The 15453-nt window shown below is 45.6% G+C and overlaps 1 long non-coding RNA gene across 2 annotated transcripts in view; it reads left to right on the forward strand.

The window, feature by feature from the left end:
- LOC144493418 (uncharacterized) overlaps positions 1 to 15453 on the forward strand; it is a 583821-nt gene that overhangs the window by 247612 nt on the left and 320756 nt on the right. For both annotated transcript variants that reach the window (XR_013497740.1, XR_013497741.1), the window contains exon 4: positions 2053 to 2197. This is a non-coding gene — a long non-coding RNA (uncharacterized LOC144493418). The remainder of the gene's footprint in view (positions 1 to 2052; positions 2198 to 15453) is intronic.

Genomic DNA, 15453 nt, shown 5'->3' on the forward strand with positions numbered 1-15453 from the left:
GGGCTGAATGGCCTCCTTCTGCACTGTAGGGATGCTGTAAGGCAGCAGTGCAAACCACTGTGCCACCGTGCCATCCCCCTTTCATGTCTTTCAGCTTTGGGGTCTTTGTTCAGATTATCAAACCATTCTTTCACCTTTGGGGGGGGGGGGGGGGTGGTCAGGGCTCAGGTTGTTAGCATGTGGCACTCAGGGGAGGTAGCATCCTAGAGACCCAACGTCATACTCATGGGACCCGGGTTCAAAACCCACCAGAGCAGATGATGAAATTTGAACTTGAAACCTTAAAAGGCTAATGATGACTATGAAACCATTGTCAACGCCCTTTAGGGAAGGGAATCTGCCATCCTTACCTGGTCTGGCCTACATGTGACTCTAGACCCACAGCAAGGCGGTTGACTCTTAAAAGCCCACAGTTCAAGGGACCAGTAAATGCTGGCCCAGCCAATGATGCTCACATCCCACGAATGAATTTTTAAAAACCTCAAACTGAGCTTCAAATCTGACCCAAATTGATCGATTGGATTCAGGTTTGCTCTCTGGATCTCATTGTCTGGATTCTTTTTAATGAAATGGAGGTAGACTGCCCCAAATCAGTTCCTAGATTCTGTGAGTTAGCAGTACATAACTGTTGTTGGCACTTGGCTAGCAATCTCAACTTGAGAAACCACAGCTTGGACTAGTTTGGAAAATGGACTGCAGTATGACATGCTAGAATCATAGAATCCCTACAGTGCAGAAGAGGCCATTCAGCCCATCGAGTCTCCACTGACTCTCTGGCAGAGTATCTTACCCAGGTCTTTTCTTCCTCCCTATCCCATGGCTAATTCATCTAGTAAGAAGTTTAACAACACCAGGTTAAAGTCCAACAGGTTTATTTGGTAGCAAAAGCCACACAAGCTTTCGAGGCTCTAAGCCCCTTCTTCAGGTGAGTGGGAATTCTGTTCACAAACAGAACTTATAAAGACATAAGTTTATAAGTTCTGTTTGTGAACAGAATTCCCACTCACCTGAAGAAGGGGCTTAGAGCCTCGAAAGCTTGTGTGGCTTTTGCTACCAAATAAACCTGTTGGACTTTAACCTGGTGTTGTTAAACTTCTTACTGTGTTTACCCCAGTCCAACGCCGGCATCTCCACATCATAATTCATCTAACCTACGTATCTTGGGACACTAAGGGTCAATTTAGCATGGCCAATCCACCCAACCAACACATCTTTGGCCTTTGGAAGGAAACCGGAGCATCCGGAGGAAACCCATGCAGACACAGGGAGAACCTTCAAACTCCACACAGAGAGTCACCCAAGGGATTGAACCTGGGCCCTGGCTCCGTGAGGCAGCAGTGCTAACCACTGTGGTTTTGTGTTCCCACAGTTACTTCTTACCCTCCCATTCCCATTGTTCTCTTTCCCCTTTCTTCCTTATCCTTCAGCTTTTCCTTGTCATTTGTAATCAGCGCTCTTGCAACACTTTTTTTATTCATTCGAGGGAGATGGGCGTTGCTGGCTGGGCCCATTCCTTGTTGCCCTTGAACTGAGTGCCTTGCTAGGCCATTTCAGAGGGCAGTTGAGAGTCAATCGCATTGCTGTGGCTCTGGAGTCACATGTTGGCCAGACCAGGGAAGGACAGCAGATTTCCTCCCCTAAAGGGCATTAGTGAACCAGATAGGTTTTTCCAGCAATGGTCATCAGTAGGTTCTTAATTTTAGATGAATTCAAATTCCACCATCTGCCGTGACGGGATTCGAACCCAAGTCCCCAGAACATAAGCTGAGTTTCTGGATTAATGGTCTAGCAATAATACCACTGGGCCATTGCCTTCCCAACCTGGGGAACTTTGCATTCAGTTCTAGGGGTGTAGAGGTCACAGGTGTGGGAGAGGTGGTCACTCTGCCACGTTATGAGTTGAGTTTTACAGCAGGATTTTATCTAGCACTCAAGCAATAGTTTGTACCGGGAAGAATTTTTACATAGGATAATTGTTTTCCAAACAGTATTCTGTGATTTTATCCTCTGAAGTTACCTTGAATTTGGTATTGTGTGCATGAATTATTTCAGAGGCATAAAGATGGAAGTGATTTGAAGCTAACATAGGAAGGATACTCGAGACTGAACAATGTTGCCGCCTCAGCGCTCAGCTGCATACGCCTCAGCTCCCGAAGTGAAGGGACATCGTTGTGAGCTGCACCCTCAAGATGACTCGGTAAGCACCTGCATTTATTCAGCAATAATGATTGACTCCTTCTTGTTCCAGGAGACTGAGGCAAAGCAATTGCCTGCGGCATTGGAGAATAACCAAAGCTTGCGATGTAGCTTAACACAAATTTACCTTGGCAGCTGAAAGTTCTTTTTTGTCAGTGTTGGGGTTTCTTTTTGCATCTCTTGCACTGTGAAAGTGTTTTAGCCACACTTCTTTAATGAAGCGTCTCAACCAGTGTACAGTTGGCTTGCTTTGACGGACATAATGAACTTTTCAAAAGTGTTGTCCTTTTTACTGTAACTGCCATCAGTATTCTGTCAATGAAGTTGGACTTGAGCAATTGCCCGTTGCTTTTCTCTCATTTCTCTTTTTTTTTAACTGTAGACTTGCAGGCATGATGTGACGCTCAGGGGCAAAGACTGTCATAAAGTATCTACAGCTTGAGCAAGGTCTACTCAAAAGTTAAAATCATTCAGAAGTGGGGATAATTGTTCATGAAGTGAGAGGGGAATTTTAAGTTCCAGATAACTGCGCAGAGACACTCTTCAGGCTGAAGCATTGACTGATAATGCCATGCAGTAAAGCGGGATTCAAACCAGCTGAGGTCTAAATTGGTTTGATAAGGATAGAAAGATAAGTTTGATTCTCTCTATAGCAGTGATCTCAGTTACGGGGTTTGTAGAGATAAACGAGAGTCCTGATGGTGTCCAGGAACCTCCCTGTTGGAACTGCAGATAACGAATACATAGAAATCAGACGAAGGCTGGATCATATTAAGTTGCATTGCTAAATGTGGTTAAATGGACTCCTGGCTCTGATTGCTGAGGCTCCCTGATTAATGATGATCAGCTAGGACGGGGTACCAGAGGGTACCCAGCCACCCATCAAATCATACTGCAGCAAACATATCAGGTGTGGGGAAAAAAGGAATCATTTAGCATACCATGACCGGAGTTCTCCGGCCCTTCACGTCGGCTGGATTCGCCAGTCCCGCTGGCAGTGCACCACCGCCTGCGGGTTTCCAGCCAGTGTGGGGTGACGTCAATGGGAAATCCCATTGACAGCAGCGGGACCAGAGAATCCCGCCGCTCGCAAACAACGCGCCGCCTCCCACCACGGGAAACACACGCTGGGAGGCTGGAGAATCTCACCCCATGTTTAGATTGGAAGTAAATATTTAATTCTTGATCCAACCTTATCTATCTTAAGGCATTTAATAGACAGTCTTATACAACTGTTCATCACTTGCATCAGGGACATGCATAGGCATGATGATCACTTGTATGGTTTTCAATAATGTGCTATATCAGAGTCCTGGAGGAGATAGAGCCCAGCTAGAGTTTATGAATCATCTAAACGCTTATCATCTACCTGATTTAAAATATGAGACAGAATTTGCCAAAAAAAAACACACACTCTGCTGTTGGCAACACAAATTTTGGTCATTTGGTAGTACGGAACTTGAGTATTGTTCAAAAAAGCGTGCCACATGCTTTCAAAAGTGTGTTAACCAGGGTTCAGGGTAAACACATTCCTCTTAGAGTGAAGGGCAAGGCTGGCAGAAGTAGGGAACCCTGGATGACTCGGGATATTGAGGCCCTGCTCAAGAAGAAGAAAGAGGCACATGACATGCATAGGCAGCTGGGATCAAGTGAATCCCTTGAAGAGTATCGAGAGTGTAGGAGAGAATAAAGAGAGAAATCAGGAAGGCAAAAAGGGGACACGAGATTGTTATGGCAGATAAGGCAAAGGAGAATCCAAAGAGCTTCTACAAATACATAAAGGGCAAAAGAGTAACAAGGGAGAGAGTAGGACCTCTTAAGGATCAACAAGGTCATCTATGTGCGGATCCACAAGAGATGGGTGAGATCCTAAATGAATATTTCTCATCAGTATTCAGTGTTGAGAAAGGCATGGATGTGAGGGAACTTGGGGAAATAAATAGTGATGTCTTGAGGAGTGTACATATTACAGAGAAGGAGGTGCTGGAAATCTTAAAACGCATCAAGGTAGATAAATCCCCAGGACCTGATGAAGTGAATCCCAGGACATTGTGGGAGGCTGGGGAGGAAATTGTGGGTCCCTAGCAGAGATATTTGAATCATCGATTGTCACGGGTGAGGTGCCTGAAGATTGGAGAGTGGCAAATGTTGTGCCTTTGTTTAAAAAGGGCTGCAGTGAAAAGCCTGAGAACTACAGGCCAGTGAGCCTCACATCTGTGGTGGGTAAATTGTTGGAAGGTATTTTGAGAGACAGGATCTACAGGCATTTAGAGAGGCAAGGACTGATTAGGGACAGTCAGCATGGCTTTGTGAGTGGAATATCATGTCTCACAAATTTGATTTTGAGTTTTTTGAAGGGGTAGCCGAGAAGGTAGATGAGGGCAGTGCAGTTGATGTTGTCTACATAGACTTTAGCAAGGCCTTTGACAAGGTACCACATGGTAGTTTGTTGCATAAGGTTAAATCCCACAGGATCCAGGATGAGGTATCTAAATGGATACAAACTTGGCTTCTCGCCAGAAGCCAGAGGGTGGTTGTAGAGAATTGTTTTTCAAACTGAAGGCCTGTGACCAGCGGTGTGCCTCAGGGATCAGTGCTGGGTCCACTGTTATTTGTCATTTATATCAATGATTTGGATGAGAATATAAGAGGCATGGTTAGTAAGTTTGCAGATGATACTAAGATTGGTGGCATGGTGGACACTGAAGAAAGTTATCTCCAATTGCAACGGGATTGCAATGGGTGGCACGGTAGCACTGCTGCTTCACAGCTCCAGGGACCTGGGTTCGATTCCCGGCTTAGGTCACTGTCTGTGTGGAGTTTTCACATTCTCCTCGTGTCAGCCTGGGTTCCCTCCGGGTGCTCTGGTTTCCTCCCACAGTCCAAAGATGTGCGGGTTAGATTGATTGGCCATGCTAAAAATTGCCGCTTAGAGTCCTGAGATGCGTAGGTTAGAGGGATTAGTGGGTAAAATATGTAGGGATATGGGGGTAGGGCCTGGGTGAGACTGTGGTCGGTGCAGACTCGATGGGCCAAATGGCCTCTTTCTGCACTGTAGGTTTCTATGATCTTGATCAATTGGGCCAGTGGGCTGACGAATGGCAGATGGAGTTTAATTTAGACAAATGGTAGATTGAACCAGGACAGGACTTACTCAGTTAATGGTAAGGCGTTGGGGGGAGTTACAGAACAAAGAAATCTAAGGGCACATGTTCATAGCTCCTTGTAAGTGGAGTCACAGGTGGACAGAGTGGTGAAGAAGGCATTCGGCATGCTTGGTTTTATCGGTCAGAACATTGAATACAGGAGTTGGGACATCTTGTTGAAGTTGTACAAGACATTGGTAAGGCCACACTTGGAATACTGTGTGCAATTCTGGTCACCCTATTATAGAAAGGATATTATTAAACTAGAAAGAGTGCAGAAAAGATTTACTAGGATGCTACCGGGGCTTGATGGATTGAGTTATAAGGAGAGGCTGGATAGACTGGGACTTTTTTCTCTGGAGCGTAGAAGGCTGAGGGGTGATCTTATCGAGATCTATAAAATAATGAGGGGCACAGATCAGCTAGATAGTCAATATCTTTTCCCAAAGGTAAGGGAGTCTAAAACTAGAAGGCATAGGTTTAAGGTGAGAGGGGAGAGATACAAAAGTGTCCAGAGGGGCAATTGTTTCACACAGAGGGTGGTGAGTATTTGGAACAAGCTGCCAGAGGTAGTAGTAGAGGCGGGTACAATTTTGTCTTTTAAAAAGCATTTAGATAGTTACATGGGTAAGATGGGTATAGAGGGATATGGGACAAATGCGGGCAATTGGGATTAACTTAGGGGTTTTTAACAAAAAAGGGTGGCTTGGGCAAGTTGGGTTGAAACGCCTGTTTCCATGCTGTAAACCTCTATGACTCGAAGTCATTTTGTCAAAGCTTTTCGCCTTGCACTCATCAGGACAATCGCAAGAATACCATGGTCAGTGGAAACAACAACATTGTATTGTATGAGAAGAGGGTGCTGATTGGTTGGCAAGCGGACTCTGATTGGCAGAGACATTGCTATGGAGAATACGCCAGTGGCTGACAGTTAACTACCAAGTGTTGTTTGAAATTTAAACCAGGCAGCTTGACTCTGATTGGTAAAGGCAATGCCCTGTGGAATGAAGCATCGAATGGCCATCACTTATTTTGTTTAGTTGAAACAGGCTCATTTTCTTTCCAACTGCAAAGAACTGGGCCCTGTGTATTGACAAAGGGTCACCTGGACTCGAAACGTCAGCTCTTTTCTCTCCTTACAGATGCTGCCAGACCTGCTGAGATTATCCAGCATTTTCTCTTTTGGTTTCAGGTTCCAGCATCTGCAGTAATTTGCTTTTATCCTGTGTATTAATATATGTAGCTTCCAGTACACATTGCCCCATACTGCAAACCCGACTGACAGCCTTAAATTATTTGTCAGTATAAACACTGAGGATGAATTAGCAAATGTTGTCCAATCGCCGCCAAATCATCTCATGGTGACCTCCTATCTTGAAGAACTAAGCCACAGGCCTGCTCACGTGTGCTTGACTGTTGTGTTTTATTTTGCAGTGTACAGTACTTTGGTATTGAATGCTCATACGGCTGACCCTAGTCTTTGTAAATGTATGAATGTTGCCTTGAGCCTGAACATAACCAAGGTTGTATTAAGTCGCCACCATAATTCAGCCAATTCCATCGTTTGTTGAGCATGAGGGGCGCAAGACTTTTCAAGCATGCTGCAAACCTGGAGCCGATTGCCAACTGACCGAGGAATACCTGAGCGCTATGGTGGCACTGTTTAGGTAGACACTGCATGTTCGTTAGTAACATCTGGAGCAAACTTGCATTTACAGCTGTGCAGGAGACGGGTGTAGAGAATTGGCACAAACACTCTCTGTGACTCAAAATGAGAGCGCGAGTTTATCATCACGTTTGCAATGTGCAGCACTGTAGCAGATTACAGACAAGTGAATTTCTGTAATCTACCTTGCCAGCCAACAGATGGAAGGGCACATTCTTTACACAGTGGATCAAAGGTAGGTCACAATTGTGTTTGAAAGAATTGTACCGAATCGGGTTGCCCTTATAGTGTATGACGGCAACATATGTTGATTTTGACAAAGTGCTTTTGACGTGGATTGTCTTTCTAACACGGTAATCACGGGCATGAGTTATCTGAAAGTCAGACAGATCATTGTTGAAATGTCCATGTAGTTTCTTCTCCAAAATTTGAACCATGTCTTCTGGGGTATTTTCTTTTCAATTTGAGCCTTAACCTGCTCAGAAAATAATGACTTATATTTTATATAGTCCTCCTCTGTGTGCTCGAAGTAATGGTGGCAACACAGACTTGGCTTGGTGGCAGATGTTCTGCGGCCATTGAGGTTTTACTTTTGAAATCGAAACAAACTTTTAAAAAATGTTATTTTTCTCTCAAATCAGAGATTTGGTCGACAGCTATGAGTAATAACCAAATTTGCCGAAATATCGATGACTAAAATTTGAATTTGGTCTTTAAATGGATAATTCCAGTAATATTACTGTAACCTTTACTGAAAACTCCTGGCTTTCGTTCAATAGTTATTTGTTTTCTGAGCGCATAATAGAGGATTTTCAATAGAGAAGCATTGGGATTTTATTGCAAAAGGTGTCTTGGGGTTGACTTTAGATATATTTTGTAGTCTGTTGCATCGTTATGTTTTTATGGAGATAGTTATATTTAAGATTTTAAAAATGGAAAGAAAAAGAAATAACTTGTAATTCTAGGACACCTTTCATTACCTCAGGACAGCCCGAAGTATCTTATGACCATTGAAGTACATCAAAGCGTTGTAATGCATGAAATTTGACAGCCAATTTGCACGCAGCAAACTCCCACAGAAGGTAATCAGATAAAGACCAGATCATCTGTTTTGCTGGCTGATGAGGGACCGATTTTTAAAAAAAATTCATTCGTGGGACATGGGCGTCGCTGGCTAACCAGCATTTATTGCCCATCCTCAGTTGTATTTGTTCAGACGGCATAGAATCATAGAATCCTACAGTGCAGAAAGAGGCCATTCGGCCCATCGAGTCTGCACCGACCACAATCCCACCCAGGCCCTACCCCCATATCCCTACACATTTTATCCACGAATCCCTCTAACCTACGCATCTCAGGATACCAAGGGGCAATTTTATCATGGCCAATCAACCTAACCCGCACATCTTTGGACTGTGGGAGGAAACCGGAGCACCCGGAGGAAACCCACGCAGACACGAGGAGAATGTGCAAACTCCGCACAGACAGTGACCCGAGCCGGGAATCGAACCCAGGTCCCTGGAGCTGTGAAGCAGCAGTGCTAACCACTGTGCTACCGTGCCGCCCCGCAGTTGAGAGTCAACCACAATGCTCTGGAGTCACATGCCGGCCAGACCAGGTAAAGAAGGCAGATTTTCCTCCCTAAAAGACATTAGTGAGCCAGATGGGTTTTTCCGGCAATCGACAATGGTTTCATGGTCACCGGTAGATTCTTAATTCCAGATTTTTTTTAATTGAATTTAAATTCTATCATCTGCCGTGGCGGGATTTGAACCTGGGTTCCCAGGACATTAGCTGAGTTTCTGGATTGGCCTCCTTCTACAGTGCAGAAGGAGGCCATTCGGCCCATCGAGTCTGCACCGACCACAATCCCACCCAGGCCCCCACCCCCACCCCCACCCCCACCCCCACCCCCACATATTTACCCGCTAATCCCTCTAACCTACGCATCTCAGGACTCTAAGGGGCAATTTTTAACCTGGCCAATCAACCTAACCCGCACATCTTTGGACTAGCAGTAATACCACAAGGCCATCGCGTACTGGTATTGACCTTCAGGAGACCTTTCCTGCTTTTCTTTGACGTGCTGCTACTGGATCTTTTACCTGAGAGGGTAGATGAAGTGAGGTCTCACCAAAATGCAATTGCCCTTTAGTAGTTTTTTTATTAATTTGCAGAATGTGGGTGTCGCTGGCTAGGCCAACATTTATTGCCCAACTCTAGTTGCCTTTCAGAAGGGTGGTGAGCTGCCTTCTTGAACTACCGCAGTTCCTGAGCTGTCGGTGCACTCACAATGCTGTTAGGGGGGGAATTCCAAGATTTTGACACACCGACAGTGAAGAATGGCAATATATTTTCAAGTCAGGATGGAGTGTGTCTTATTTGGGTACTTACAGGTGGTGGTGTTCCCATGTATCTGCTGCTCTTGTCCTTTTAGATAGAAGTACTCGTGGGTTTGGAAGGTGCTGCCTAAGAAACCTGGGTGAGTTATTGCAGTGCATCATGTAGATGGTACACACTGCTGCTGTCCATTGGTGGTGGAGGGAGTGAATGTTTGTGGAAGGGGTAGCAATCAAATGGGCTGCTTTGTCCTGGATGGTATCGAGCTTCTTGAATGTTGTTGGAACTGCACTCATCCAGGAAAGTAGTGCATAACAGATTCAGTCTAGATCTTTTGAACTCAAGTCTCTGGAATGGGATTTGAACGCACAATCTTCTGACTCAGACCTAGATGTACTACCACAGAGTCATGGCTGACACTTGAATAAGTGTCTGTTAAATTTATATAGTACTTTATATGTACTTTACATGTACGGCACGGTAGCACAGTGGTTAGCACTGCTGCTTCACAGCTCCAGGGACCTGGGTTCGATTCCCGGCTCTGTGTGGAGTTTGCACATTCTCCTCATGTCTGCGTGGGTTTCCTCCGGGTGCTCCGGTTTCCTCCCACAGTCCAAAGATGTGCGGGTTAGATTGATTGGCCACGCTAAAAGAAAATTGCCCCTTAGTGTCCTGAGATGCGTAGGTTAGAGGGATTAGCGGGTAAATATGTCGGGATATGGGGGTAGGGCCTGGGTGGGATTGTGGTCGGTGCAGACTCGATGGGCCGAATAGCCTCTTTCTGTACTGTAGGGATTCTATTTCTATGATCACAGGAAAGCAACAGACCCCAAGCAGGAATTAGAGAAGATGTTACGAGAGTGATGGTGGTAAGGTTACAAAGATGTTTTAAGGATTTATTTGAAGTTAAGATGACAACTGACAAAGTGAATTTAATTATGAAACAAATTTGACAGTGAGTGTGCTGAAGACTCTAGGCAGAGTGGAGGAGAAGAGGGAGGAGGGGTCCATGTTTTACCAAAAGTAATGGAGTGATCCGCAGAAAGGATTCTGAAGTTCAAACAACCTGATATTGTCAATTTTGGTCCTCATTGCTGATTGCCACTGCTTGCCGGCAGGTGCTAAAAAGGCAAGTGTAGGTTTAGCTCCCAGGTGCTGGTGAGATGCATGTTTTGCCTTTAAACTGGCAATTCTTTTGTTGCCACTTTCTTAACCGTGCGATGATTGACCTTGGGATTAGGCCAACAATTCTGTCGCTGAATAATAAATGCACTCGCAACAAGGAGGCATACTTTGGGAGGAGGGAAGATACATGGCAGAACTCTTAGCGTGGATACAAAATGTATTTATAAAGGTTGCTTCTGTTGAGCTGCATTACAAACATAGTTAATGCCATCGTGCGTGACGGGCAATTCATTGAGGTAGATTAATTAACCCCTTCTAACTCATCCGCAAAGAAAGGAACCTACAAATTTCCCTATTACAGCATTCAGCTTTCTACATACGAACATAAATATGAGCAGGAGGTGACCACGTGGCCTCTGGAGGCTGCTGGGCCATTCAGTATGTTCATGGTTGATCTTCTGTCTCAATCCAGCCTACTCCCCCTATCCCTTGACACCCAGCGAGAGCAAAACTCTGTCCATTTCAGCCTTATCTATTTTCAGCAATGGAGCATCCGCAAGCCTCTGAGGTAAGAGGATTCCAAAGATTCACAGCTCCTTCAGCGAAGAGGTTTCTCCTCATCCCAGTCCTAAATGAGCGACCTCTCATCTTGACATGATGCCTCCACAATCTAGATTTCCCAGCCTGGGGAAAGGACCTCTCAGTGCCAAGCCCCTTCCGAATCTTGTATGTTTCAATGTGATCACCTCTCATTTTCCCAAACTCCAGAAAGTACGGGCCCAATTTACTCAACCTCTCCTGAAGGACAACCCTCTCACCCCAGGAACCAATCGAGTGAAATTTGCTGTACCGCTTCCTCCTTTAAATATAGAGAGCAAAAACTGCACACACTACGTCAGATGCGGTCCCACCAAAGCTCCGAATAGCTGCAGCAAGACTTCCTTATTCTTGTGCTCCAATCCCCTTGCATTAAAGGTCAACTTGCTATTTGCCTTTCTTACTGCTTGCTGCACTTGCTTGCTTATGTTCTGTGTTCCTCGCACAAGGTCTCTTTGAACATCAACATTTCAAAGTTTCACACCTTTTAAAGAATATTTTGCTGATCTAGTCTTGCTACCAAAGTGAATAACCTCGCACTTCCCCACATCACACTCCAATGTATAAAATTATGAAAGGCATAGAAAGGGTGAACGGTGGGAAGCTTTTCCCCAGGTCGGTGGTGACGTTCACGAGGGGTCATAGGTTCAAGGTGAGGGGGGGGAGGTTTAACACAGATACCAGAAGGACATATTTTACACAGAGGGTGGTGGGGGCCTGGAATGCGCTGCCAGGCAAGGTGGTGGAGGCGGACACACTGGGAACGTTTAAGACTTATCTAGATAGCCACATGAACGGAGTGGGAATGGAGGGATACAAAAGAATGGTCTAGTTTGGACCAGGGAGCAGCACGGGCTTGGAGGCCCGAAGGGCCTGTTCCTGTGCTGTATTGTTCTTTGTTCTTTGTTCATCAACCACCTTGTTGCCCCTTCCCCTTAACCTGCCTTTATCGCCTTGTAACCTCGCAGTTTACATTCCTAGCTTTGTACCATAGATATCCTACTCTTGGTGCCCTTGTTGAAGTCATTAATGTAGATCGCAAATAACAGACACCCCAGTCTTGATTTCAGAGTTTTTGTGTACCTTGGACATTATGTTCCTCAGACCAGTGTCAGAAAACCTTTTAATATCTGATCTAAATTTGGCAGAACACAAACACAAACCTCATGGACTGAGTGGCTTCTTTCTGCACTGTAACATTCTGCAGTGTCATTCTGGGGTATGTAGGAAGGGACAGAGAAGGAGCTTAATTTCTTTGTGCCTCATGCCGTTCAGTCCCCCAGTGTATTGATTTCCCACTCTGCCAATATACAGAGCATAATTTATTCAATAAGTATTAATAGGATTATAGAAAGAACCATAGAATCTAATGACGTGTTAGAAGCAGTTCAGGGAAGGTTCACTCATAAGTTCATAAGATACAGGAGCAGAATTAGGCCATTCGGCCCATTGAGTCTGCTCAGCCATTCGATCATGGCTGATATGTTCCTCATCCCCATTTTCCTGCCTTCTCCCCATAACCCTTCAACCCATTACCAATTAAAAATCTGTCTAACTCCTCCTTCAATTTTCTCACTGTCCCAGCATCCACTGCATTTTGGGGCAGCGAATTCCACAGATTCACAACCCTTTGGGAGAAATAGTTTCTCCTCAACTCGGTTTTAAATTTGCTGCCCCTTATCCTAAGACTATGACCTCTCATTCTGGAATGCCCCGCAAGAGGAAGCATCTGCTGCACTGATACCTGGGATGGGGAAGAGAGGGTTATCCTTTGAGGAAAGTCCATTGAAATTTGGAAGATTGAGAGGTGGGCCTATTGAAACTAATAAGATTGCTTGGGCGGATGTTGAAAGTATGTTTCCCCTTGTGGGAGAGTCTAGAATGAGGGGCTCCAGTTTAAAATTAAGGGGTCTCCCATTTAAGATGGAGATGAGAATTTATTTTCCCTCAGATGCTTGAGAACCTTTGGAACTCTCTTCTCCAAAGAGTGGTGGAGGCAGCATCGTGAATAATTTTGAGGCGGATGTAGACTAACAAGGGAGTCAAAGGTTATCCCTGGTGGACAGAATGTGGAATTGAGGCCACAATCAGATTAGCCATGATCTTAATGAATGGTGGAGCAGGCTCCAGGGGACAATTGGCCTACTTTGTACCCTTTGTACATTGATACTGTCTCCCGGCGCCGTCCCCCGGCGCCGTCCCCCGGCGCCGTCCCCCGGCGCTGTCCACCAGCGCTGTCCCCCGGCGCTGTCCCCCGGCGCTGTCCCCCGGCGCTGTCCCCCGGCGCTGTCCCCCAGCGCTGTTCCCCGCACTGTCCCCCGGCGCTGTCCCCTGACACTGTCAGAACTGTCGGGACTTTCAAACTGATAGACTAGAAATATCCTCAAGTTGCATATACAGAAACATTTTGACAGTCGAACATGAAGGACAAAGTACAGGTATATTATCTGTTTTAGTGAGGCTGGTTAAAAGATAAATATTGGCTAAGACCTTGTAGACAACACCCCTGCTGTTCTTCGAGTGCCTTGGGAGGGCAGGTGAGGCCTTCATTTGATGTCTCAACCAAAGCACAGCAGCTCTGACACTACAGCACTCATTCAGTACTGCACTGGCATGTTAACCTAGATATTGTCTCTATGACGGCAAGAAACAATACTTTTCACTGTATACTAATACATGTGACAATAACAAATCAAATCAAAAATCTTTGCACTCAAATCTGTGAGTAGGATTTGAACCCCAAACCTTATGGCTCAGAAGATAAGGTTGCTACCACTAAACCATAGTTGAAACTCATTGTGTAATCCATCATAGCAAAATCCGCAAAGGATATCATGTTGGTTCAAGATTTTTGATTTCCTAAGCCGGATGATGCAATTAAATGAAGCAAACCCCTGAAGAGATCGTTTTAGAGAGTTATTGTGTCATTTTTTTCATTCCGCAGACAGTTGCTGGAATGATGGCAAATTTGGGGAAACGTAATATAAATATAGTCAGATTTTTACCCTTGAGCGTGATGCAAGATTTACCTGGATGAGTGGGGCTCCGACAATACTCACGAAGCATGAGGTGAACCAGAAAAAAAAAATCAGCTGCTTTATTGGCACCCCAACCACCAAATTAAATATTCAATCCCTCCACCATCGACTCACAGCGGCAGCAGCGTGTACCATTCACAAGATGCACTGCAGCAACTCACCAAGGCCCCTTCAACAGCACCTTCCAAACCCATCTCTATCGCTTAGATGGACAAGGGCAGCTAATGCTTGAGAACACCACACAGCACAGGTTCCCCTCCAAGCCACACACTTGGAACTACGGGCGGGAATTTGCAGCCTTGTTCGTCCCAAAATCCCACCCGAGGTCAGCGGATCTTTGATGGTCCACCCCTCACCCATTCTGATTCCCATTGTGGGCGGGCTAGTAAAATTCCGGCCGATATCACCGTTCCTTCACTGACAATGGGTCAAAAACCTGGAACTCCCTCCCAACAGCACTTTGGGTGTACCAGAACAAGATGGATTGCAATGGTTCAAGAAGGTAGCTCATCATCACCTTCTCATGGGCAATTAGGGAAAGCCAACAAATGCTGGCCTCGCCAGCGACGTTCACATTGTAGAAACCCTACAGTGCAGAAAGAGGCCATTCGGCCCATTGAGTCTGGACCGGCAACAATCCTACCTAGGCCCTATTACACCAACCCCACATATTTGCCCCGCTAATCCCTCTAACCTACGCATCCCGGGACACTAAGGGACAATTTAGCATGGCCAATCCACCTAGCCCGCACATCTTTAGACTGTGGGAGGAAACCGGAGCACCCGGAGGAAACCCACGCAGTCACGGGGAGAATGTGCAAACTCCGCACAGACAGTGACCCAAATCAGGAATCGAACCCAGGCCCCTGGAGCTGTGAGGCAGCAGTGCTAACCACTGTGCCACTGTACCATCCTAAGGACCATTTTAAAAAACAAAAGGTTACGACCCATGGTGCTGCCTTCCCCCCGGAGATCAGTATAAGTCTGCTTAGAGCTGCCATAATAACAAGTTTCACCCCCACCATAGCTCAGTGTCAATTTGAATTGAGGGAGAGGAAGTTCTGGAAAGTTCCTCAGCATCTCCCTATTGCACATCAGCAGGCAATTCCTGAGATGACTGCACCAGAGAAGCTGCCCAGACTGGAGCCAGAAGAGTCCACAGAGAGATTATTCTGGGAGTAAACCAGGCACAGAAGGGATTGTTACAGCGCTGCTTGGAAGATCAGTTTTCAAATGGAGGGCTTGCTAATTAACATCCAGCAGTTTGTGCATGTGTGGCTTGTATCAAGTGTTAGAGAGAACAAGGACTGAAATTTGGCATTGTCTATATGGAGTGGCCAACAGT

This window comes from Mustelus asterias, chromosome 5, assembly GCF_964213995.1.
Source record: "Mustelus asterias chromosome 5, sMusAst1.hap1.1, whole genome shotgun sequence".
Lineage (NCBI taxonomy): Eukaryota > Metazoa > Chordata > Chondrichthyes > Carcharhiniformes > Triakidae > Mustelus > Mustelus asterias.